The sequence below is a fragment of the Bufo bufo genome, chromosome 2 (genome assembly GCF_905171765.1).
Source record: "Bufo bufo chromosome 2, aBufBuf1.1, whole genome shotgun sequence".
Lineage (NCBI taxonomy): Eukaryota > Metazoa > Chordata > Amphibia > Anura > Bufonidae > Bufo > Bufo bufo.
In genome coordinates this window covers 643,388,969-643,396,477 of record NC_053390.1, presented here as the reverse complement: position 1 = coordinate 643,396,477, position 7,509 = coordinate 643,388,969, and positions in this window count along the sequence as shown.

Sequence of the window (7,509 nt, the reverse complement as noted above, 5' to 3'; positions counted from 1 at the left end):
GTACTAATACTATAGAAACTGAATTCTTGGACTTGTCAATTACAAAAGTAGGTAATAAATATGTATGCAAGACCTACCAGAAACCTTCTGCTAGGAATGCATTTATTCTACATTCAAGCTGTCATCTGCCAAATTGGCTATTGAATGTGCCCTTCGGACAGTTTCGCAGGTTGAAACGGAACTGTACCGAAGAGGCAGAATTCGAAGTGGAAGCCATGAATCTGAGAGACAAATTCCTGGCAAAATAGTATCCAAATAAAATACTAGAAGGATCATTAGAAAGAGTAAGAAGGTTATCTAGGAGCTCGCTGTTGACAGTAAAGACAACTCAGAAGAACGAGGCAGACTCTCAATTTAGGATAATTCTTCCGTACACAACACAACGTAGGAAAGTGGAAGAGATAATTAAACGCCACTGGCATCACCTACTGCAGGACAAAACTATAGGTAGAGTAATGCCGCTAAGACCACAAATAACATATACGAAAGCGCCTAATTTAGGTATAAAAGTGGCCTTAGCTGGTGGATTAACCTAAAGGGTTTTTATAGATGCGGCCAGTGCATCTGCTGTAAAACAACCAAAGCTGCAAAAAACACTAAGAGGGTACTCTCTACCCAAAATTCTTTTACGAGGGAGATAGAGCACTTTCTTACGTGTAACTCAACCAGTGTGGTCTACCTCGTCCAATGTCCGTGCTCTAGACAATACATCGGGCGAACAAAAAGAGCCTTGAGAGTGAGAATATCCGAACACATTTCTAACATCAAGAAAGGATATTTAAAACACTCACTCTCAAGGCACTTCAAAGAGGCCCACGGACAAGATCCAACAGGGCTGACTTTTGTGGCCCTGGAGAGGATCGATAAACATTGGCGAGGTGGGAACCACATTGAGCGGATGTCAAGAGCGGAATCTAAACAGATTTACGATTTCGGAAGCATGATTCCAGCAGGCTTGAATGCGGAACTAGAGATCTTTGGCTTCTTATGAGTTAGGGCGGTGTGCCTCTCATCCAATGGGGGATCATATGTCTGGCCGTTTATCGGCACTATGACCCCCCCTTGGTGACAGGCCCACTTCCCCGTTTCTACTTTTAATACATCGGACTACTCTGAAAATATAGAGATTTAAAGGGGAATACGCGATCATGATGGAATGACTACGTTGATATTAAAGTTCCACGAATTTGTCTCCTATTAATATAGACTTCAGATAAGACTGCAGTATACTTTCCCTTTTGTGACATATGTTTTTAATTCTATTGGGACTTTTTATACATATTCTTATATTTTTCATATTTTTTAATGTAAAGCAACCTGGTAGTAACTTTTCCCTTATCATATGTATTAACCGCAATAATATGAAGAAAATACATAAAAAACGCATGTGTTGCCCAAAAACCGCATGCAAAACGCATCAATACCGCAATGACCAAAATTCATATTCCAGTCCAGGTTTAGAAGAGGACCTGTGGCGGTATAAAAGGACGTGACGTTTTAGCAGGGATATAGCCACTGAGGAAGGAGAGTGAAGTCCCCGAAACGCGTCTGGCGTTATATCCCTGCTTTGATAAGGAATCCGGACATGATTGGGACGATCTAAACTATCTGCAAACTTGGAGCGCTCCATTTTCTGCTGTTGTGAGTATAATCTCACTTGAATACCGGAACAAAGATACCAAATCTCGCGATATCTCTGGAGAGATCACGTGATACATACCAGAGAGCGAGGACGCCGGGAAGCAGCTACAGCCGTGCGGTGGAGAGAGGAGAGCTGGACAACGGGACTGCCGGGCACCAACATATACCAGTAAGCGACATCTCCTCCCAGCACTGACCACCAGGTGCCATTGCTGCTATTATTACCATAATCTTGAAAGAGGCGCTCTGCTCCACATGGATCAGACCGCGATTTAATGTGGACATTGTATCTCAAATAGACGGACTCCTGGGAGCTTTTACCGTCTGGATGCTCATTACATCTAAAATTTAAAGGAACATTGTCCAAACGTGAATACGGAACTTGCTGACCATATAGGTCATAAAAGCGGGATTTGGGCAGCACAACCATACCCAGCTGAAAGGATTTTCATTTTTTAGGCGTTTTATATATAGAGGATCCTACTCCATACATAGGACTTTATTACCAGTGGATTGCATATTTTACACATACTTTTATGGGACATTTTATGTGTGATTATATTATAGATATTATTCCGGATATTGTGATGTTTTAATAGTGTGATATATATTTTTTACAGTGTGATTAGTATTCAATTTTGCTGTTTAATTTTATTGAGATTAAATGCTGTGGATGTGACCTGCATAGTGAGTGCCAGTCGTATACTTATCCAAATTGTTATAAAATACTATACATTTTACAAACATAAACTTTTAGAAGGACTCTTTCACATTTGCTCCATTATTGATGCAGAATAGAAATGAGCGAATTTCATATTTTGAAATTCGTTTACTGGTAAAAGCATAACGAAAACGGAACGGATCTGTTTTGCAGCCCAGAGACTTCTATTATGACGGAATAAATAACGGAATGCCTCTAAAAGCATTCCGTTATGCATTCCGTCAAAGAATTGCGTTATTGTCCATGGTAACGGAATCCATAACGCAATTCTGCTTTTACCAGTAAACGAATCGCAAACAAATTTCATAAGCGGAAATTCCCTCATCTCTAATGCAGAATAACAAAAATTATAGAAGTTCCAGCTTAAGCACAAACAAAACAGATCTTGTGACCTGAACAAACAAAACAGATCTTTACTTATTTTTTTACTCACTTATATATCAGTATGACTTTGTGCAGTACCACAGTAGGATTACTGCAAATGCTGTGATTTATTATGTTTATGTACTCAATAGCAATGTATAAGGCAACTGAACGGTTAACAGATTGGCAGACTGTTTAGGTTACCAGGCTAATATCTGCCCCCTGGCTAGTTAGTAGAATGTGAGTCTAGTAGAGCAAGGGAGAAGACCGGCATGTGCAAGCTCCTGATAGCTAGGTTCAACTCCAGAGAACTTCTGTCTCTGAAACTACAGCTGCAAGAGAAGTTGCTCTCATGCCAGAGGATCCCTGAGAGATACAGACCAGTCATTTTAGAAGGCCCTGAATCATCCAGGCTGTGAAAGCTTCAGACAGCAAGGTACAGGTGAAACTCGAAAAATTTGAATATCGTGCAAAGTTCATTTATTTCAGTAATGCAACTTAAAAGATGAAACTAACATATGAGATAGACTCATTATATGCAAAGTGAGATATTTCAAGCCTTTATTTGTTATAATTTGGATTATTATGGCTTACATCTTATGAAACCCCAAAGTCACAATTTTGAGGAACTCTTTGCTCAGGGGATATGGATTAATTAGCTGACTAGAGGGTGACACTTTGAGCCTAGAATATTGAACCTTTTCAGAAAATTCGAATTTTAAGCTGCATAAATGCAATTACTTTTCATTTGCATTACTGAAATAAATGGACTTTTGCACGATATTCTAATTTTTAGAGTTTCACCTGTATTAGTTTTTTTTTATGGCAAAAGGCTTTACTGCTGTGGAAAGGTTTAGTGCCCCCAGCACCTATCACTAGCCATCCTTATCTCAAGTTTCTGCACCCCTCAGCCTGGGAACTGCAGAAGGAGTAAATAAGGACAGTATGGCACACCTGAGGTTATCTGGGAAAGATAGCATAGTGTTCAGAGTCAGACTCAGGGAGTACTACAATGACCATACTTGTTGTTGCCTCTACACTGCTATTGAGAGAAGATTTCACTTTGATATACTTTGGAACTATGCTTTTGGTGCTTTATGTGCTTCTACTCCTCCTACTATCAACTCAGTAAAGAGTTATTGCAACCTTCTGAAGACACCATCCACTGGCCACTTTATCCACCCTCCTGCCTTGCACCCAGCTAAGCTGTCAGGCTTCGGTGTGGGAGGGAAACGCCACACGGAGCATAAGATGGAAGGGGGGAACAGGGAATCAGGCCTGTGAACTAGGGAAGGAAGATGGACACCTCCTAGTAAAACCCTAACCAAAATCCTGACTGACTACCAATATGAACAGACCCCAGAGGTAGGTGAGTTCATACGCAGGAATACCTAGAGTCCTATCTAGCCCTATAGGACCCTGGTACTAATGGCAGGAACGAGACTCCCTGTTCCTCCAAAATGAAGGACGAACAGGAGTCTCCTTCAGGCCTAATACAAACAACAGGGAAAATGCAACACACAGAACCTAAACAAAATACAAAAGGGAAAGGAAAGACTTAACTTCGAAGGAGCAATGGAAGCACCAGAAACTCCGCCGAGACCCACACACCAGCAGTCCACAACTGAAGCTGAAGCTATAAACCACACAGCATTGTAAGAGAATCAACAATAAATAAGGAAGGTTAAATGACCACATTAGCAACACCTGAGGCAAGGGGTGTGGCCATTACCAGAAACAACACGGGCGCCTATTGATCCACAAGGAAAACCTGTCAGATAAAACCACATGTTGCCAGTCTCACCGATCTCCTGCCACCTGTCGCGGGAACGTCCATGACATAAGCATCCTGCATCAAGGGTACCCCAGCTATCACCAGTTCAGGATCCCCAATACCAGGGTGTGCAGTCTCTGCTGCCTAAATGAAGATGTGAAGAAGCCCTAACTTATGCTGTTAAATGAGGCTTCCAATTTTTTTTTGTTCTCAACGTATACAGTATATTAGATCTGTTTGAATATGAAAGCCACTGTTTGTCATCTATCTGATCTAATTGATTGGAATTACTACTACAGTAAGGTTTAGCTTAAATACAATTGATTGCAAATAGAGATGAGCAAATTTTCCCAAAATTTTATTCGGCCGGTTCGCCGATTTTTTCAGAAAAATTTGCTTCGATCCGAATTTATTTGTGGCGAATTACATTAAAAAACAGTGATTTCCGGGCAGCAGAGAGCCTTTATAGGGGTGTAGAACACTGTGCCTTGCAGTAACACGCATAGAGAGTGTGCTGTGGTAGTGAAACAATACTTTGAGTCAGTATGACAAGCACATGACAGTGGTCGCTCTTAGAATCACTGCCCACTTCACTTATTTGGGCAGTCACGGGGCCAAAACTGACCAAATAACTGAAGTATGAACTCAGCCTTACAGGTCGATGTTAGCTTCAAGAAGAAGCGCACTCCTTTTGCACCATCGCCAGTTGATTCCACATAGATGTCTACAGAACCTGTTCTAGTAAATGCTTATACAAGTAGAGCCCACCCGTACAGTGTTGAGACGGTGTCAGCAGTAAGTTTGTGTTGATTTCACTGATTAATTTGCCCTTTCTCTGATCTTTCAAAACAATAACCCACAAAAAACTGATCTAGTCTGTGGAGCTTACGCCTTCACTCGGTCAGCATTTGCTCAATAATCCATCAGTTTTGCTAATGCCAAAAAAAAACAGGAGTGGATGTAAAACAGAGATGACATGTAAATGGAATATTTGCATGTCCATGTCTTGTGTTTTGTACCCACTGCTGCTTTTGGCTAACAAATCACAAGCCAATTCTGATGGGACCATACAGGCCTCACAGCTGCTACACAGACAGGATCCGTTGTGCGTCTAATTTTTCCTTCTTTCTGTCATATCAGAAGAAAGGTCAAATAAATGAGGATGTCACTTTTGGCCACGACTGTACATCTACCGGTGATTCGAATCTCCGCTCGAAAAATTTCAAAATCACATGACCTAACAGTGAACTACGTGGGACGCCACGCAGGTCCTGGCAGGTCACAACGGTGAACTGTGCTATACTGCTGCATCGTACCCATAGGAACGGGGAAAAATTTCACCCACAGATCCGTGCAGACGATTGTGGAGATACACGCCACACAAACCAACTGGCGATAACAGATGAAGATTTGGTAATGTAAAAACAACCAATAGAATATCATTAACTTTCTGTGGCCTATGACACATCTGAGTGCATACGAACATACGATCCTGAGGTCTAGTTCGGCTAAACTGATACGATTGTGACATAGACCCGACTGATTTACCTTGATATTGGGCTATATGCCCTAATTGATCCACCCTTCTAATACTGGATTATGTGCATTGGGATATTTTGTAAATTGCGGTATTTTTAAGCTTTTTATGATATGTAATGATGTGTATGTGACACATTTATGTTTTATGTTTACTATAAAGATTTTACTAAAGATTTTACTTTGGATACAATATGAACATGTGTCTGCCTGATATTGAGTGACCCCCTACCAATTTTCCAATAGTGTGGAGATGGCAGCAGCAGGAGACCACAAAGTTGGAAGGTTACATAGTTTGAAGGTGGCAGCAGCATCAGGAGGCCACAGAGTGGCAAGGTGACATAGTGTGGATATGACAGCAGCATGAGGAGAGCACAGAGTGGCAAGGTAACATAATGTGAAGATAGCAGCAGCAGAATACCACAGAGTGGCAAGCTGACATAGTTTGGAGGTGGCGGCAGCATCAGGAGGCCACAGAGTGGCAAGTTGACATAGTGTGGATACGGCAGCAGCATGAGGAGACCACAGAGTGGCAAGGTGACATAGTGTGGAGTTGGCAGCAGCATGAGGAGACCACAGAGTGGCAAGGTGACAGTTTGGAGGTGGCGGTAGCATCAGGAGGCCACAGAGTGGCAAGGTGACATAGTGTGGATATGGCAGGAGCATCAGGAGACCACAGAGTGGCAAGGTGATATACTGTGGAGATGGCAGCAGCAGCAGGAGACCACAGAGTGGCAAGGTGACATAGTTTGGAGGTGGCGGCAGCATCAGGAAGCAACAGAGTGGCAAGGTGACATAGTGTGGATATAACATCCGATAAATACCCCAACCATGGGATGATTACTTCTTCAAGTAATAAAAGCCTTTGGCAATACTAATATTAATATATAACCTACATAGAAATGCCAGACCGCTAATACTGATAAATTCTTTATTATTACAAAAATCACAATTAAATATCACAATTAAATACATGCATGATGAAAAAGAATTGGTACAGGAGATAAAAACAGTGTATTTATAGTGTGGATATAGCAGCAGCATGAGGAGAGCACAGAGTGGCAAGGTGACATAATGTGGATATGACATTAGCAGCATCAGGAGACCACAGAGTGGCAAGGTGACATAGTGTGGCGATGGCAGTAGCAGCAGCAGCATCAGGAGGATACCACAGAGTGGCAAGGGGACATAGTGTGGAGTTGGCAGCAGCATGAGGAGACCACAGAGTGGCAAGGTGACATAGTGTGGAGATGGCAGTAGCAGCAGCAGCATCAGGAGACCACAGAGTGGCAAGGTGACATAGTTTGGAGATGGCAGCAGCAGCTGCAGCAGGAGACCACAAAGTGACCCAGTAACAGAGTGGGGCGTTGGGTGGTAATACCAGTACCCGCTGACAAGGTGGGTGAAATAAGGAGCACTTAGCATCAGATGTGTGGCAATAGGCGGGTTGCAGCATCAGAGTAGTAGCTAAGTC